The 20,858-nt window shown below is 38.6% G+C and overlaps 1 protein-coding gene across 1 annotated transcript in view; it reads left to right on the top strand.

Annotated features, from left to right (window-relative positions):
* The first annotated feature begins 391 nt into the window (after nt 1-391).
* LOC121380632 (solute carrier family 28 member 3-like) overlaps nt 392-20,858 on the top strand; it is a 50,209-nt gene continuing 29,742 nt past the window's right edge. The window contains exon 1 of the mRNA XM_041509539.1: nt 392-592. The gene's annotated coding sequence lies outside the window, so the exon portion shown is untranslated. The remainder of the gene's footprint in view (nt 593-20,858) is intronic.

Below are 20,858 nucleotides of genomic sequence, written 5' to 3'. Positions count from 1 at the left end.
GGTTATATGGCGTCAGACATATGGTTAAGGACCACACAGATTTTGAGAGGAAACCCGCTGTCGCCACTACATGGGCTACTCTTTCCGATTAGCAGGAAGGGATCTTTTATTTGCGCTTCCCACAGGCAGGATAGCACAAACAATGGCCTTTGTTGAACCAGGTATGGATCACTGGTCGGTGCAAGTGGCTTACACCTACCCATTGAGCCTTGCGGAGCACTCACTCAAGGTTTGGAGTCAGTATCTGGATTAAAAATCCCATGCCTCGACTGGGATCCTAACCCAGTACCTACCAGCCTGTAGACCGATGGCCTAACCACGACGCCACCGAAGCCGGTTTGACGGTTTATGAAGGAAAATCCTTCAAGCGACGCCAGCCCAGACATATTGCGCGTCGAGAAACCAGGTCAAAGGTGACTAGTCGTGGTGCACAGGTAAACATACATTGTACTAGTTCACCGACGTCATCCTAAATCGTACGTTCTGTATTAGTACACACAGTTCGACGTGAATACCCGAGCTCAAGTATAAAGTAACACAGCAAAAAAAGAAAAAGGAATAACTTGTGTGGAGTCGAGAGTGGCGACAACAGGTAAGAATAAGATACGTTCTTGTCATGTTATTTACGTTTTCCAGACTCTCTTCATTCAGCGAGTGTGACGGATTGTCCCGACAAACTACGGCAAGGGTTCGGGACCTTTTCATCAAACTCGTACCTAGTTCATCAAGATAAACGTCTCCGAAACGATATTTATTATTGTGATGTTTATTGCTGTGGCTCGTAGATGTTTACCTTGGTGAAATAACTCGTACCCACATTTCCGTAAACAAACGAGGGTTAGCACCCCTCCCATGATTCAGTCGATGATTTTCAATTACATGTATGTTAAAATGTCTAACGTACTTTACTTTCGGCCATAACACACGTTACTAGACACACAAATGTACATAGTGTTAAAACGTGTGCATTTTTGAATTACTTTTGCTGTCCAGGAAACAATTCTGAGAGCCGCCTTTCTCACAATTACAATATGCTCATCAAGTAAGGGAGTGGGTACTAAAAAAAAAAAGAAGTAGTGTCGGAAATAGAATAAAAATGATTTTCGTCGATTATTTATTACATAATAAACTGACAAGTAAATATTTTGTAAATATCTATTTAATGATACTCTACCTAATTTAGCATTTACTTGTTTGGGCTCTCATTGATTTATAAGGTGGTGTTTACTCTTGAAATTAAAAAAAAGATGTCAGTAAACAGGTGATATGTGCACTTTATTGGAACAGACTATATCAAATTTTGGTCAACGTGTCAATTTCATTGTTGTTACAATATGTGAGGGACTGTTTCTGATGATGGTTTACCCCTATCCCTCTCCAATAAAAAATTCTTTGTAGTCATTTATAAGTAACTTTTCAGCAAAACTGTAAAGAACCATTCTGAGTTTGTGATCTATTATACCGGTATTAAAGGTGATATCTCAAAGTTGCATAATGACAGTTATTGCAGATCATTTTCTTAATAAAATTTTGATTTAACATTTAAAGAAGCCACCTTTAACTATATGCGCATAAATGATTATAGGAAATAATTTTATCTACTGGTAGAAAATACATTTTTATTGGAGAATCTTTATCAGAAACAGATGCTCACATTTAACTATGATATAGCACCTTTAAGTGGTTGCAAGATTGTGTAAATTTCTAATGTACTTATATTGAATTTATATTCAATAAATATGTTTGTCATAATTAATAATTTATGCTGCAATTTGAAATAATCAGTTAACTTGCAGTTTTAAATAAAAAAATTGTTTAAGGGTAAATGAAATTGACACATATGATCAAAATGTTATAGTCTGTTCCAATAAAGGTCACACATCACCTGTTTACTGACATGTTTATTTTCATTTCAAGAGTAAACACCACCTTGTACATCAATGAGAGCCCAAACAACTAATGCTCAATTAGGTAGAGTATCATTAAATAGGTATTTACAAAATATTTACTTGTCAGTTTAACATGAAAAAAATAATTGACGAAAATAATTTTTATTCTATTTCTGACACTACTTTAGTTTGGGAATTACTAATGTTATTTGTTAGAAACATTTGTATTTACATTTTACATAGAAACGTTTTGTAAAAAAAAAAAATGTATGGGAGTTTGTATAATTTAATTATTTTTTTTACATTTTATCCCAAAACCACCTTTCTTTCTGTCCCTGAATTCCATCTCATTTCTTCCCGATCTGGCAACTCCTAACTTTAAACTTGTTTCGCTGTCCACCTCTACACCCCAGTCCCTGTCCCTCAAACCGCGACAGTTGCTTTTAAAACTTAGGCTTAAAACTTAATATATATTTTGTATGGCTTTTAACGCTATTCCTAATAAAAGTACACATGCCGGTTCCCTTTTGACGTCAACGGACTATAACTGACAGCTAACTACAGCTCAGTTACAACAAATGAATATTTATTTGAAATATAACCTCACACGTAATCTACCAGAAGAGTTTATTCATTCTGGCTGTCCACCAACGACATAAGAGGAGCATAATCCAATCACAGGGACAATTATGTAGGAAAACATTTTACCATACAAAGTTAAAGTTTGTAGTCATCAGAGGAAACCCGCTATATGCTTCCTAATGCAGCAAGGGATCTTTTATATACACTTTACCACTGACAGAAAAGTACATACCACGGTATTTGACCAGTTGTGGTGCACTAGATGGAACGAGAAAAAACACAATCAGTTGAATAGATCTACAGAGGTGGTTCGATCCTCAAGCGAGCACTCAACCGACTGAGCTAAATCCGGCTCTTTTACCATACAAGTTAAACAGTGATTTATAACTATAAGTGAGTTGCTACATTTTTCCAAACATACAGACAGATAATTTATTAACGCCGCACCTTATGTACATCACACATACACAAAACAAAACAAACATAAAGGTACATACGCCATTCCTTATGGAGTTATAAAAAACAGTATAGTTAAATAATACAAGTATGTACAATTAATATAATAATGATGTCACTATTGTGTATATAAAAAAGTCTTTACGGCGTTGTAAAATATAAAAACAAGTTTTCAATTAAAATAATAATGATGTCACTATTGTGTATATATAAAAAGTCTTTACGGCGTTGTAAAATATAAAAACAAGTTTTCAATTAAAATAATGATGTCACTATTGTGTATATATAAAAAGTCTTTACGGCGTTGTAAAATATAAAAACAAGTTTTCAATTAAAATAATAAAGATGTCACTATTGTGTATATATAAAAAGTCTTTACGGCGTTGTAAAATATAAAAACAAGTTTTCAGTTAAAATAATAAAGATGTCACTATTGTGTATATATCAAAAGTCTTTACGGCGTTGTAAAATATAAAAACAAGTTTTCAATTAAAATAATGATGTCACTATTGTGTATATAAAAAGTCTTTACGACGTTATAAAATATAAAAACAAGTTTTCAATTAAAATAATAAAGATGTCACTATTGTGTATATATAAAAAGTCTTTACGGCGTTGTAAAATATAAAAACAAGTTTTCAATTAAAATAATAAAGATGTCACTATTGTGTATATATAAAAAGTCTTTACGGCGTTGTAAAATATAAAAACAAGTTTTCAATTAAAATAATGATGTCACTATTGTGTATATAAAAAGTCTTTACGACGTTGTAAAATATAAAAACAAGTTTTCAATTAAAATAATAAAGATGTCACTATTGTGTATATATAAAAAGTCTTTACGGCGTTGTAAAATATAAAAACAAGTTTTCAATTAAAATAATAAAGATGTCACTATTGTGTATATATAAAAAGTCTTTACGGCGTTGTAAAATATAAAAACAAGTTTTCAATTAAAATAATAAAGATGTCACTATTGTGTATATATAAAAAGTCTTTACGGCGTTGTGAAATATAAAAACAAGTTTTCAATTAAAATAATGATGTCACTATTGTATATATAAAAAGTCTTTACGGCGTTATAAAATATAAAAACAGGTTTTCAATTAAAATAATAAAGATGTCACTATTGTGTATATATAAAAAGTATTTACGACACTGTAAAATATAAAATCAGGTTTTTAATTAAAATAATGATAACAGTATTTTGTATAAAGAAGTCTCTACGACGTTGTAAAATATAAAATTAGGTTTTCCACGTGCAAGCAGAATTCGGCCTGTATTAAACAGGCACTTGTCATAAGAGGGCACTTGCTCTGATAGCTGTTTAGCATATGTAATATGAAACGTATATACAACTATAAAATTATTCGATCTAGATTTATAACCCAGGTTTAGCTTTAAATTTCAACTGCCATTGACTGACAGCCACTCAGGGTGCACGTATTATATACAGCGGTTTCAAGTCTACTTGTTTGCTCAGACGGGGCATTGCCACTTTATATACAAAACTCTGGTTGTCAGCTGTCGACGTAAATAAACACCCAGTTTTAAAGTACATGTATCATGTGTCTCAGTTTTAGCTATGATACATATTTTAACTGTTAACTTACGCATTACTTAAGCGGTTTGTTTTTAATGTGTGTTTCTAGGAATCCGACACTACCTAGAAAAAATGGGCGACCCTTAAATATATTCTTTTTTCGATTAAAAAAATTAATATGTAAGTTAAAAGAGTTAAAAAACAAAAACAGAAGTAAAAAAGCTGACCGTCCCTAAACAAAATTCCAGCGTGTTCCCGGAAACACATGTTTTGAAGGAGTTACAACGTTTTGAAGGAGTTACAACGTTTTGCTTACATGATTAACTTTGCTAAATTAAATGTTTTTCTGACTGACCCTATTTTCGTGATAATTCAATATTTTATGAAAAAGTACGTTTCTTAGAAACTCTAGGTTTTGCGGCTTTTAATATTTATGGAATACGGACATTTGCCCCCCAGTCCAAAAATGGATAGGTGGACATTTGTCTCCCCCCAGTCGAAATGATGGCTAGGACATTTGCCCCCCAGTAGAAATGTTGGCTAGGACATTTGCCCCCCCAGTAGAAATGTTGGCTAGGACATTTGCCCCCCAGTTGATATCTACTATATTGATAAAATTAAACAAAAACACTAAATATTGTGAACAACTTTATTTTCATTTTGAGCACTGGGTTAGGGTTAGGGTTAGGGTTAGGGTTAGTAATTTAAGTTGTTAATTAAACCAATTTTTATACTGGGGGGGGGGGGCAAATGTCCTAGCCAACATTTCTACTGGGGGGCAAATGTCCTAGCCAACATTTCTACTGGAGGGCAAATGTCCTAGCCATCATTTCGACTGGGGGGCAAATGTCCACCTATCCATTTTTGGACTGGGGGGCAAATGTCCTGGGGGGGCAAATGTCCTGGATTCAATATTTATATATGTTTATAGATACTTTAGTTATGCAAATAGCCTTATTTATTGACAGTTGAAAGAATTCGCATTCAAAATATAGATATTTGTTTCAAATTGAAACAATTAAACATCGTGCCTTTTTGATTAAAGCTTATATATGAAATATGTCGGGGTTTTGGTTTGTTTTCATAAGTAAGTAAAGAAAAATAATACTACATAGGATCTTAATAAACTGAACATGTTTATTGCATAAAGTATTACATAACAATTACAGCAAACATACAATGACAAAATACAAATTAAATGTAGAGTCAGTGACTCAGTAAGTAAGAAGGCTAGTTGAAGAAAATACATGAAAGTATAAAGCTGTGAGGAACAGATAAGAAACCAGTTATAACAATAACAGAACAATAATCGTAGTTATATAGTTATTATATTTCTTTTCTTAAAAGTGTAGGTGTATTCACCTATACTTTTCAGTTATCTACAACTGTATTTAAAACAAAACAAAAAACAAATAACAATAATGAATAATACAATGTACAGTGAAACTCCTATAAACCGGACACCCTTAGGACCAAGACAAATGTCCGGTTTAAAGAGGAATCTGGTTTAGAGAGGTTAAGTTTGTCTTGGTTTTTAAAAAGGGACTCTGTAAAGCGTCCGGTTTTAAGGGAATTCCGGATTACAGAGGGCCCGGTCTTGAGAGGTTTCACTGTACCTTTATTGTCATAACTTACATTGAAATCCGCAAGGTTTGCCTCGGTGGCCCCACGACCAAAACTGTAGGGGTATTCACCAATACACGTCGTAAAGTGTGGGTATAACTATTACTCACTCCCCTTGTTTGCCTCGGAGGCCCCACGACCAAAACTGTAGGGGTATTCACCAATACACGTCGTAAAGTGTGGGTATAACTATTACTCACTCCCCTTGTTTGCCTCGGAGGCCCCACGACCAAAACTGTAGGGGTATTCACCAATACACGTCGTAAAGTGTGGGTATAACTATTACTCACTCCCCTTGTTTGCCTCGGAGGCCCCACGACCAAATCTGTAGGGGTATTCACCAATACACGTCGTAAAGTGTGGGTATAACTATTACTCACTCCCCTTGTTGGAACCATGGTATTATTTCCCATAGGAAATTGTAGGAATGTGCGTATGTTGTTGGATTTTTTTAAAAACCTGTTATCTCATGCACGCATGATCGAACGCACACATTCCATAATTTGTCTCGTTTTCATTTCATTTTAATTTCTTGTCTTGCTCATATCCAATTAACCACACTGTCCTGGACCCCCCCCCCCCATATCTGGACAGTAGGTTAGTGGTTAGAGTAATGGTACCCATTGCGTCATTAAACTCGCTCTGGGTGAGAGCCAGGACCAGGAGGCGAACCCAGTACCTGTCAGACATAAGTCAAATGGTTTAACCACTAGACGAACGAGACCGACCTCTCAAACATAAACACAAATGACCGATTTACAAAGCCTCGTTTTCTTTTCTTAAAGGGACATTCCTGAGTTTGCTGCAATTTTAAAAAATGTTATCGCCTAACAGAGCCTTTTAACGATTGTAATTACATATCAAATATATTTTTCTGCATAAAATATTAGTAGCTGTATATTAAACGTATTTCTGATCGTTCTACTATTTGTACTAGGTTAAACTTCATTTTATTTCCTAAAATAAATGTTTTTCGTACGTAAAATATTATTTGAAGACCAAATCCAGTTTGGGCTTCTTACAAATATTAAAAACGACCAAAACACATTGAATATGCAGACACTGATATTCTAAACAAGAAACTATATTTAATATGTAAGTTTAATCGTAGAAACATTTTATTAGTCGGAAACATCTTACAATGCAGCACACTCAGGAATGTCCCTTTAAACGCAGGTGTCAACGCATTGGAAATATAAGTAGCTACACGCGTGTACGAAAAAACAACAACAGGATTTGTAAATCCGGCCCCGCGTGTATGAATCGTACACAAGTAGTTACACCCATGGACGACAAAACAGGATTTGTAAATCCGGCCCCGCGTGTCTGAATCATGGGCCACTGACACACCAGTGCACTTTATGGCTAATTTGTGGCTGAAATATGGTGATCTCGAATACAAACCCGCTTTCGCCACGTATACTCTATACTACCGAACAGCAACAAGGAATCGTTTACATGCATTATCCCACAGGCATACTGGGGAACCGTGGCAATTAACTTTCAGTTTACTATGTCACCTTTCGTAGTTAATTTTGGTGGTGGTGTAATTCTGACAAATTAAGAATTCTCTTTTACACATTGTCCGCAATTACCATGCCTGATAACACGACTTTGTTATAGCAGTCGTGAAGCACTGGGAGACAGCGAAATTTCCAACCAAGAGGGATCAATTCTACGATAGACATCGGCACGAAAGAGAAAACTGGAGGGTAGTGATTAATTGCTCCCCTAATTTAGATTATGGGGAATTGTTTATGATATTACCATATTGAGCATTAATATGTAATCCTTTTCAGTACCGCAAGGCTCAATGGTTAGGTGTAAACCACTTGCACCGACCAGTGATCCATAACTGGTTCAATAAAGGCCATGGTTTGTGCTATCCTGCCTGTGGGAAGCGCAAATAAAAGATCCCTTGCTGTTAATCGGAAAGAGTAGCCCATGTAGTGGCGACAGCGGGTTTCCTCTCAAAATCTGTGTGGTCCTTAACCATATGTCGGACGCCATATAACCGTAAATAAAATGTGTTGAGTGCGTCGTTAAATAAAACATTTCTTTCTTTCTTTTTCCTTTTCAGTACTCATTAAAGTTCCCTTGCCAAGGAGAGCTAAAATGACTATCTTTGAACAAGTTTCAGGGGAGTGAGAGTGAGTGAGAGTGATGCCCCCCCCCCCCCCCCCCTAGACCACGAGTTCAAGCTGGGGCTATACCACTGAGCTATATCCCGCTCCTGTTTAAACAGCGATCCGCATACTCCACTCTATTGAAATACTAACAGTACATCTCTTTTTTTTTCGCTACACCGGTAAACACAGCTGCGTTTCTTTCTTGGTCTGTTTGCAAAATATTTCATTTTTGTCAAAGCTGAAATGAACACGTACATCCTAAACCGTGCAATACGGCGATATCGCCCACCAGTTAAACATAACGGCACCCACTGTATGCAAGTCTAGGAAGCCGTACACAATGTGTTGTATAGTGCAATTGTCACTAAATAATCGGCAAGGATTTAAAGGTCATCGCAACGTGGGACCGATTATAAACATAGGACGGACAAAACTACAGCAAAAGTTCGTCGAGTTTAGACGCGTCTTCCATTGTACAACTATAGACTGTTTGCATTAAAAGGAAACCAATGAATTGGCATGTAACTATATTATAAATAAATTTTAAATCTATAACATTTTCTTTCTTTTTTTCTGAAAAATATATTATTGTAAATTTTTTAAAGTTTCTTTACAAAGTACCATTACAACTGTATATAGCTTACAGCTTATTTGTTTCATACAGGGAGGAAGGCAACTGATAGAACAGCTAAAGTAAAGCACTTTCACGCCTAGTTCTGCCTTTCACGACTCTGGAGACTGCATTATCGATTACTGAACCCATACGAACTCCTATAAAATTTCGTACAAAAAATATATGTCAATAAAAATATTTCTCAACAAATTATCATCAAAATAGTATAGATTAAATCTTATTTTTAGTGCAGGAGAGAATACAAAATGCTGGAACAGACATGGTATGCATAATGGTTACTATCGTCCTTTTCAACTGTTTAGAGCCTAAGTCTTTTTGTAAATGTTACGTTTAATTCCTATTCAATACTTGCTTTCTTTTCATACGCTTTCACGCGTACAAACCCAAATCTGGACATATTTCATACATAATACATCAGCTAAATGTAACATTTGTAAAAACTTTAGGCTCTAAACAGTTGAACAGGACAATAGTAATCGGTAATGCAGTATACAGATACTAAAGGTAGAACTACATGGGCTTTACCTGGCTGTGCCATCAATTGCCGTCATCCCTGTATAAAATAGAGGCTATTGTTGTTGTTTTAAAATATAATATTTATGTCCATGAGTGACGTGTGAAAACCATATTTTCACGAATTGCGAAACCAGTAATTTGCCACCAAGAACAATTTCAAAATCCATCAATTTTACGCATTAAGCCTAAAGTGGAGGCCTTTTTTAAAAGTTCCAATAATACACATTTAAAACCAGCAATAGATTATTATTTTGTTGTAGCATGTAATTCATATTGTATACATTTCACAACAAAAGTTAATAAATAAATATTTTTGTATTATGCAACTTTGAGATTTCCCCTTTAACTTAAAAATGGTAGTAACAATGGCAAGTAGATTTGTATAACTGCTCGAAGGCAGTGAACGATATTCGTTATTAGTGTTTTGCAGTGTGTAACAGCATTGTCTAATCTTTCCGTTAAACATAGATGTAAACAAACAGAACATGTAACCCTTTCTTGTAGGTGCATTATATTTAATAAATTTAGCTAATGTATTATGTATTTTTATTTTATTATATCAATTATATATTAGCATACCATACCTAACCTAACACAACTGAGGTGTAGCACAGTAATAAACACAAATCACCTCACACACCGCAGGAATGTGCTTTCCAAATTTATAAATAAATTTAATGCAGGGCCGGACCCAGAAGACCGGGGGGGGGGGGGGAAATAAAATGTCAAAGGCCACCAACATCAAATAATAATAAAAATGTTATTTAATTTGCCTCTAAATTGGGAACTCATACGTATATATATATATATATATATATATATATATATATATATATATATATATATATATATATATATATATATATATATAGTATTTAGGGTGGTGCTAGGGGCTGGTGTTTGGGGGTTGGGTGTTACATTTGTAATGCGAAAAACCAAAGGGCTATTGTTCGGACTCGTATGGGTTCAGCCACTTTTTCATCCCGCAGACCCAGCCCTGAATGTTCTAAATACGATAGCATTGCTTAGTCAATAACATCATTATTTCGATCTATGACTGCACGTGCTATTGTAGCAATGTGTAAACCACGTAAAATACAAGTTAGGTAGGGCATATAAATTCATTGAAAATGTATTAGTCGACATTCTTGTTATTGTTATTTGAGGGAAAATATGGGTAAATCGAAAAACACTTCAGTTGATGTAAAATCGTGTATTAAGAACGTTTTCGATTATTTTGAAGATGAATATCAGCGCGGTAGACCTAGGTATGCTTCTTATCGAACTGTCAATCGAGTTGCCGCTGCACTTAAAGTTTCGGTTTCAACAGTCAAAAGAACTGTGAAAAATCTAAGCTCTACGAATCCAAGCACAGAAATCACTGTTAAAAAACGCGACCGAAAACTCATCGATTTATTTGATAAAGATGTTATTAGACGACGAGTATACAGATTTTATAGAGAGGGCGAATTACTTACATTACATAAGATTAACGTGGCTTTAAGGGAGGAATGTGGAATCAACATATCCATATCAGTAGTATTAGGGCCTGTATAGCCCCATGACCTACTTTCCGTGACCTTGATGACGTCACGTGACCTCGTCCTACTGGCCCTGACCTACTTAGACTGGCCTACTGTGCCGTGTGCAACGCCCTACTGACCCGGTCCTGACCTACTTAGACCGGCCCCTGACCTACTTAGTCTAGTCCTGACCTACTTAGTCTAGTCCTGACCTATTTAGCCCGGCCCCGACCCGTCGTACTTAGCAACGCCCGTGCTATCCTGTCTGTAGGATCCCTTGCTACTAATGGGAAAGTGCAGGGGGGTTTTCCTCTCTAAAACTGTCAGAAGTATGTTTCACATCCAATAGCCAATGATTCATAAATCGAGTGCTCTAGTGGTGTCGTTAACCTACCACTTCTAAGGACTCTGCCCGATGCGAGGTAGTGTGTTTAATTTTAGCGCGCTGAATGATGAATGGTTATCACTGTTTACATCCGGGAAGCGGTGGTATCTTGTGTTGTCAGTCTCTAAATAAAATACTCTTCGGAACTAGACGTGAAATAAGAAATGATTTAAATAGGTGTAAAATAGAATTGTCGTCCCACTATGTCTCCCGCGCTAGCGCATTCACAAGATTATTATTAACTGACCTATTTCGTCACTTTATTCCGCGCTTCGCCGCTCACACATATAACGGTTTAAATGACAGGTTTTGTTAACATGCGTTTAGTAGTCAAGTGCGAACGACTTCGCGTCCAGCGCTGAGGGTACGTCGTTCGTATCTAATGTGGGGAAATTCTAAAACTGTCCAAAAGTATGTTTCACATCCAATAGTCAATGATTCATAAATCGAGGTGCTCTAGTGGTGTCGTTAACCTACCACTTCTAAGGACTCGGCCCGACGCGAGGTAGTGTGTTTAATTTTAGCGCACTGAATGATGAATGGTTATCACTGTTTACATCCGGGAAGCGGTGGTATCTTGTGTTGGCAGTCTCTAAATAAAATACTCTTCGGAACTAGAAGTTACATTCTTAAAGACGTGAAATAAGAAATGATTTAAATAGGTGTAAAATAGAATTGTCGTCCCACTATGTCTCCCGCGCTAGCGCATTCACAAGATTATTATTAACTGACCTATTTCGTCACTTCATTCCGCGCTTCGCCGCTCGCACATATAATGGTTTAAATGACAGATTTTGTTGATGTCTCGGTAGCTCAGTCGTTAGCGTAGTCGACTTTAGCGTGAAAGGTACGTCGTTCGTATCTCATGTGGGGAAATTATATTTTTCTATTATTTTTAAAACAAAATAATAATTTATAGTTTGTTTTTATTTTACTTATTTACTTACTTATTTATTTGTTTATTTATTTATTATGTTACGATTTTTTTTCAAGCATCCTCTAATAACCCTGTGGGGACGGGACGTAGCTCAGTGTTCCCTTGATGTGGGTCGGTCTGGTATATATCCAGCCAATGCTCCACAACTGGACAACGGTATGTACTATCCTGTCTGTGGGATGGTGTAGGATCCCTTGCTGCTAATCGGAAGAGTAGCCCATGCAGTGGCGACAGCGGGTTTTCTCAATCAATATCTGTGTGGTCCTTAACCATATGTCCATATAACCGTAAATAAAATGTGTTGAGTGCGTCTTCTAAATAAGCTATAAAAGGAACTATGTGGGTCAGATATCGTCATTTCATTTAGAGTCGTCATGCAGAGCACATGTTCAGAATGTGGTTTCACATTCTCGAGGAGAGACGCCATGTTAAGACATTTTCAACAAAAACATGCTACACTTACCTGTATCTTGACACGTAAAGGTCTACCACCACCACCACCACCACAGCACCACCACCACCACCACCACCACCACCACAGCAGCAGCCACCACCACCACCACCACCACCACCACCACCACCAGCAGCAGCAGCCACCACCACCACCACCACCACCACCACCACAGCAGCAGCCACCACCACCACCACCACCACCACCACACCACCACCACCACCACAGCAGCAGCAGCAGCCCCTAAGATTGTTACATCCGTTCACCATGATCGTGTCGGGACCCACGTCGTGTGGAAAGACAGTTTTGTTGTACAAACTGCTAAGGGATGGTAAAATCCACCCGCCTCCCCAGCGCATCATCTGGCTCTACAAACGATGGCAACCCCTCTATGATACGATCAAAATGGTTGCTCGAGTGAAATTTGTTCAAGGCATACCCGATAATTTGGAAAAGGATCGTTATTTGGATCCCAGAGTCAGAAATCTCATCGTGTTGGACGACTTGATGTCTACAGCTGGAAAAGACCCTCGCATCACCGACCTGTTCACGGAAGGAAGTCACCACAGAAACCTCTCTGTGATTGCCATCAACCAGAACTTGTATCACAGCAAGGACCCGACACAGAGAGAAAAACTGTCATTACCTGGCACTGTTTAACAACCCCATCGACAAGCAGCAAGTCCTAACCTTGGCACAGCAGATGTATCCTGGAAATACTCGTCATTTCATGCAGCGGTTTGAGGAAGCTACCCATAGGCCCTACGGATATCTCTTGGTGGACTTGAAACCGACCACGCCCGAACATTGGCGTCTTCGGCCTAATGGTTTAGAGACGGGGCCGTCCGAATGGTATAAAAGCACGAACGTAACGGCGAATGTCTCAGAAGAGTTGCAGCCACCGACGAAGAAAGAGCTCTACATGCAAATCATGCAAAGAAACGCATTCAAGAGAAAATTACCAGGCATACCCGCCTACGAAAGTGACGACGAAGGAGAAGATGAGGTGGAACCCTATCTGAAAAAAGTCAAGAGAATGCAGTCTTGCGATACGTGTGGTCTGGTCTTTAAAGACGGAAGCGACTTGCAGCGACACGTGAAAACGTGCGAAAAGGGAAATGAAAAAGAAGAAGAGCCGTCGCCCGACCTGGAAAACGAAGGCATTCGTCTCATGGTGGAACGAGAATTCGACATCAATCGTGACTATCTCCAAAGCAAGAGGAAACGCTACGAAGAAAAAAACATGTCCCAAGATGCCATTGAAAGAAACATGAAGACATTGCAATGGAAGTTATTTAAAGACACGTACTCTCGCTTTCTGACCTATATGCATTACTTTGACAAAGGTCCCAACACCAGAAATTTTTTACAGTTTGTGAATCCAGACAAAGATGTGAACCCACAGATTCGTTCCTAAATTAAATCAGTATCGTTCATGGATCGGCGAATATTTGGATGAACAAGACGACGACGATACCGACGATGAGGAGGACGACGATGATGAAGAGAAATGAACACTCATATTATTCACATGTCGCCCTTAAGGCCTCTCGATGTAACCCAGTGTGTATCCATTTTATATATGTGTCAGTGATTTGTAATTTAGAAATAAATGAAAAACCAAACCATTGCGTTTGTTTTTTTGTGTTTTTTACTCTATGACTAGATTTGTGATTGGATATTTCTACCGCTACTTTATAGTAGCAAGAGCTGTGTGTACAAGACAGAACATACCACGACCTTTCATATACCAGACATAATACACTGGTTGGCTATAGCTTAATGGGCCACCGACGGGGATCGATCCTAGATCGACCACTGTATTTACCCATTTGGTAATTAAAAAAGCCCTGTAAAAAGGCTTGTACTCTAGGGAAATACTTGTGCTTAAAATGCAGCTAAAAGATCATAGTTTAGGTCGGAGCGTTCAGTTGCAGTCACGCGTTCTTTCTTCAAAGCAATGGGCTGGGGATGTTTCACACACACACACACACACACACACACACACACACACACACACACACACACACACACACACACACATTCCTTTCTTCTCCTTAACAAATATTCCTTTCTTCTCCTTAACAAATATTCCTTTCTTCTCCTTAACACATATGCCTTTCTTCTTAACAAACATTCCTTTCTTCGAGACAAATATGTCTTTCTTTTCCTATGGCTAAAACAAAATAAAATATTTGTGTTCAATTAATCTTTATTTTACGAGGAAGGAAATGTTTTATTTACTCAACATATTTTATTTATGGTTATACAAGAAAGAAAGAAATGTTTTATTTAATGACGCACTCAACACATTGTATTTACGGTTATACGGACATATGGTTAAGGACCACACAGATTTTGAGAGAAAACCCGCTGTCGCCACTGCATGGGCTACTCTTCCGATTAGCAGCAAGGGATCCTACACCATCCCACAGACAGGATAGTACATACCGTTGTCCAGTTGTGGAGCATTGGCTGGATATATACCAGACCGACCCACATCAAGGGAACACTGAGCTACGTCCCGTCCCCACAGGGTTATTAGAGGATGCTTGAAAAAAAATCGTAACATAATAAATAAATAAACAAATAAATAAGTAAGTAAATAAGTAAAATAAAAACAAACTATAAATTATTATTTTGTTTTAAAAATAATAGAAAAATATAATTTCCCCACATGAGATACGAACGACGTACCTTTCACGCTAAAGTCGACTACGCTAACGACTGAGCTACCGAGACATCAACAAAATCTGTCATTTAAACCATTATATGTGCGAGCGGCGAAGCGCGGAATGAAGTGACGAAATAGGTCAGTTAATAATAATCTTGTGAATGCGCTAGCGCGGGAGACATAGTGGGACGACAATTCTATTTTACACCTATTTAAATCATTTCTTATTTCACGTCTTTAAGAATGTAACTTCTAGTTCCGAAGAGTATTTTATTTAGAGACTGCCAACACAAGATACCACCGCTTCCCGGATGTAAACAGTGATAACCATTCATCATTCAGTGCGCTAAAATTAAACACACTACCTCGCGTCGGGCCGAGTCCTTAGAAGTGGTAGGTTAACGACACCACTAGAGCACCTCGATTTATGAATCATTGACTATTGGATGTGAAACATACTTTTGGACAGTTTTAGAATTTCCCCACATTAGATACGAACGACGTACCCTCAGCGCTGGACGCGAAGTCGTTCGCACTTGACTACTAAACGCATGTTAACAAAACCTGTCATTTAAACCGTTATATGTGTGAGCGGCGAAGCGCGGAATAAAGTGACGAAATAGGTCAGTTAATAATAATCTTGTGAATGCGCTAGCGCGGGAGACATAGTGGGACGACAATTCTATTTTACACCTATTTAAATCATTTCTTATTTCACGTCTAGTTCCGAAGAGTATTTTATTTAGAGACTGACAACACAAGATACCACCGCTTCCCGGATGTAAACAGTGATAACCATTCATCATTCAGCGCGCTAAAATTAAACACACTACCTCGCATCGGGCAGAGTCCTTAGAAGTGGTAGGTTAACGACACCACTAGAGCACTCGATTTATGAATCATTGGCTATTGGATGTGAAACATACTTCTGACAGTTTTAGAGAGGAAAACCCCCCTGCACTTTCCCATTAGTAGCAAGGGATCCCACAGACAGGATAGCACGGGCGTTACTAAGTACGACGTGTCGGGGCCGGGCTAAATAGGTCAGGACTAGACTAAGTAGGTCAGGGGCCGGTCTAAGTAGGTCAGGACCGGGTCAGTAGGGCGTTGCACACGGCACAGTAGGACAGTCTAAGTAGGTCAGGGCCAGTAGGACGAGGTCACGTGACGTCATCAAGGTCACGGAAAGTAGGTCATGGGGCTATACAGGCCCTAATACTACTCATATCAACTTTACGAAGAACACTCCATGACCTCGATTTTAAATACCAACATATGTCTACAACCGGAAAAGTGATTTTTGAGGACGCCAATATATCAGACAGGAGACTGTCCTATCTCCATGAAATATCCAGTTTACGAGAACAGGGGTATTTAATAGTGTATCAAGATGAGACCTGGGTGAATGTCAACCACACAACATCCCACCACTGGACAGATATCCACCCGGGCACAAGTACCGCCAATCACCTGCCGAAATAAGACGCTGCTGATCAGGTTCCTAAACTCTGTTCGGTGACTGGGAAGGGAAAAAGACTTATTATTTGTCATGCTGGCTGTGATAAATATGGATTGATAGATGGCTGTGAATTGATCTTTGAGGCTAAAAAAACAGACGGAGAGTATCATGGTGAGATGAATCATGAAAATTTCATCAAATGGTTTGAAGAACAACTTATGCCTTCTCTACCAGAACCTTCTGTTATCGTCATGGATAACGCAAGCTACCACAACAAATTAACTGAGATTACACGATGTCCTGCACTAAACGCTAAAAAGGAAGAAATTCAGTCGTGGCTACGAAACAAAAATATACCTTTTGAGAGTAACATGACAAAGCCAGTTCTTTATGAACTTGTGAAAAGTAACAAATTGCTTTGCATGATATTTGATGATATTGCTGAACGCCATGGGCACATGTGTGTCTAAGACTGCCGCCAAGACATTCTGAACTCAATCTGATAGAACTGATCTGGAGTCAAATCAAAGGGCACATAGCTCGTCATAATGATGGTAAAATGACCACGGTGCGGAGAGAACTTGCACATGCATTGAACTCTGTCACACCTACACACTTCTCTGACGCAGTTAAACATGTAATAAAGATCGAAGAAGATTTTAGAAAACAAAATAGTTTTATAAGAAATAAAATACCCCCTGTGATAGTCCCCCTTAACGAAGATAGTGATGAAGAAATGAGTTCGTCGACTGATTAAGTTATTTCTCCATACCCATCAGGAGTATTACTTTAATGTATGCATCAACTCTTTAACACCAAAAACTATTTATTTCCATATCATTCACTATCAAACAACCTAACAACCTATAAACTAATCGACTAGAAATGCATATAGACTACACATACATACGAGAGAAATGTTTATTTAACGACACACTCAACGCATTTGATATACGTTTATGTGGCGTCAGACAAAACGGTTAAGGAGCATTATGACAGTGAGAAAGAAACTCGCTACCGCCACACGGGGCACTGTTTCCGATAAGCAATTTTGATAAGCAATAAGGGACGTTTTATATGCACCATCCCATAGACAGGATAGCACATACCACAGCCTTTATACATCAGTTGTGGTGCACAGGCTGGAACTAGACACAACCCAATGGGTCCACCATGTGGGATCGATCAGTCGACCTACCATGAGCGAACGCTTTACCTCTGAGCTACGTCCCGCTCCATATACAAAAGAAGCCTTAAGTGGGGTTGGGGTTGTGCAGAGGGTCACACCTCCACCAATCGCATGCGTACAGTTACATATGAATGCTTCTATTTTGCCCTTAGCACGGTACAGTTACATATGAATGCTTCTATTTTGCCCCTAGCACGGTACAGTTACATATGAATGCTTCTATTTTGCCCTTAGCACGGTACAGTTACATATGAATGCTTCTATTTTGCCCCTAGCACGGTACAGTTACATATGAATGCTTCTATTTTGCCCCTAGCACGGTACAGTTACATATGAATGCTTCTATTTTGCCCCTAGCACGGTACAGTTACATATGAATGCTTCTATTTTGCCCCTAGCACGGTTCAGTTACATATGAATGCTTCTATTTTGTCCTTAGCACAGTACAGTTACATATGAATGCTTCTATTTTGCCCCTAGCACTGTACAGTTACATATGAATGCTTCTATTTTGCCCCTAGCACGGTACTTTACATATGAATGCTTCTATTTTGCCCCTAGCACGGTACAGTTACATATGAATGCTTCTATTTTGTCCCTAGCACGGTATAGTTACATATGAATGCTTCTGTTTTGCAGCATACAACTGGATCATGATCCTAGTGTGTTTTGTCGTACTCGATGTTTTATGGCATGCATTCTTTGTATCCGTTTATCTGACATTCAATAGCCGGTGTTAAGGTTCGGGTTGCGAGTATCGTCACGGTTGAGATCACGAGAAGGCTCTAATATATGATTATGTTTATCATTTCATCCTTGTAGAACAGACCACATCCATTCAGTTTTTTGCCCCCGCGAACCATTCTGTTGGTTACAATAGCTAATCTAGGCTTCATACAAATGAGACCGGCCTCGGTGGCGTCGTGGTAGGCCATCGGTCTACAGGCTGGTAGGTACTGGGTTCGGATCCCAGTCGAGGCATGGGATTTTTAATCCAGATACCGACTCCAAACCCTGAGTGAGTGCACCGCAAGGCTCAATGGGTAGGTGTAAACCACTTGCACCGACCAGTGATCCATAACTGGTTCAACAAAGGCCATGGTTTGTGCTATCCTGCCTGTGGGAAGCGCAAATAAAAGATCCCTTGCTGCTAATCGGAAGAGTAGTCCATGTAGTGGCGACAGCGGGTTTCCTCTCAACATCTGTGTGGTCCTTAACCATATGTCTGACGCCTTATAACCGTAAATAAAATGTGTTGAGTGCGTCGTTAAATAAAACATTTCTTTCTTTCTTTCATACAGATGCACTATTCTCCAGTTTAACACAGAGTAGCGTGTCGGTTTTCTACTCTTTTGTGTACTTATGATGAACTGAGGCGCGAATCCAGGGATTTGCGAAAGGGGAGGGTTGCATCTTTGGTTTTGAGTGCAGGGAATGATGCCATACTGTTTTCAATGTTAGTTTAACTTAATATCAATTCTTACACAATTTTTGTGAATTCCATTTTGTTGTTTTACAAGTGTCCGCAGCCAGTACATCTTTATTCGTCCAGAAGGTAACCATAGTTGGTAGAAGAAAGTATTGTCAGGCATTTGTTTTATTTTTGTATTATGATCTTACTTATTTTTGCATTAAACGAGCTTAAGTAAACCAATTGGATTGTTTTATTTGCGAACTTTACTCGAATCTATGCCTAATATAATGTGGGTAGAATCTTCGTCTCGTTTCTTTCTGTGATGCTCTCTAACATCCTTCTGGCCGCGACTGAATTGATTTCACTTTGATAACTCCCCACATTTGCACAGCTCGATGTATGTTATCATAGGCGTACGGACTCCCATTTTTGTAGCGGGCACCCGATTTTTGCTCGAATAGAAAAAAAAATGCCCGAATCTGGAGAACAACATTTATTCATATTAGTATTACTGCCAATCAGCTATATACGGCTGCAAACGAATCACTATGCATTTTACATAGACTACAACTAATATTGTGGGTAGAATGATGAAAAAACAACAACAAACCCCCCAAAAACCCCAACAACAAAAAAAAAAAAAAAAAAAAAACAGGGTAAAAAGCTTTCAGGCCAGGTAATTTTGTTCGAATATATCTATTGTTTTTGTCCGAATTTGAGGATTTGCTCCAACGCTAGGGGAACAGTCACCCACCCCTACATGCCCATTGCCTCGTACGCTTATATATGTTACACTCTCAGAAGGCAGCTCATTGGCCTGTTGCGAGCCACTGAAAGATAGCTGTTCACTGGTAGAGGCGAACTCCTCAGGTGTGCTAACATCCAAGGGAGAATTAGTTCGCAAACCCCCCCCCCCCCAAAAAAAAAAAACCCCCACAAACCCCCCCCCACCAAAAAAACCCCCACAACAAACAACCCAAACAAAACCCCAACAACAACAAAAAAACAAACACAACAAAACAAAACAAACAACACCCCCCCCCCCCCCCCCCCCCCCCCCCCCCAAACCCAATCATCCGCAATCTTCCATGAGAACGGATTCGTCGATTCACGAAGTTTGCGAATATTTGTTTTGGGTATATTTGTCTTTAAATGTACCAAGATATTTTAACCATATGGGTAACAAAACCATGTTCGACGGGTTACGAAATACGTGCACCAAATATGATGATGTCGAAGAACATTTGCAGTTGGGCTGCCACGAAACACCCAATCTCAAATCTAACGATCTAATGTGCAAACATTCTTATTCCATATAAATATCATTCATTATTTTATAACACCCCTTCCCGCACTTACATACGTATGTACACATCCAGGCACGGCGGCCGCAAGTCGACATTGGCGAAGGGGGGGGGGGGGGGGGGGCTGACTAAGGGAGTTCGGGGTATGCT

Source organism: Gigantopelta aegis, chromosome 9, assembly GCF_016097555.1.
Source record: "Gigantopelta aegis isolate Gae_Host chromosome 9, Gae_host_genome, whole genome shotgun sequence".
NCBI lineage: Eukaryota > Metazoa > Mollusca > Gastropoda > Neomphalida > Peltospiridae > Gigantopelta > Gigantopelta aegis.
This window is presented reverse-complemented; position numbering and strand designations above follow the sequence as displayed.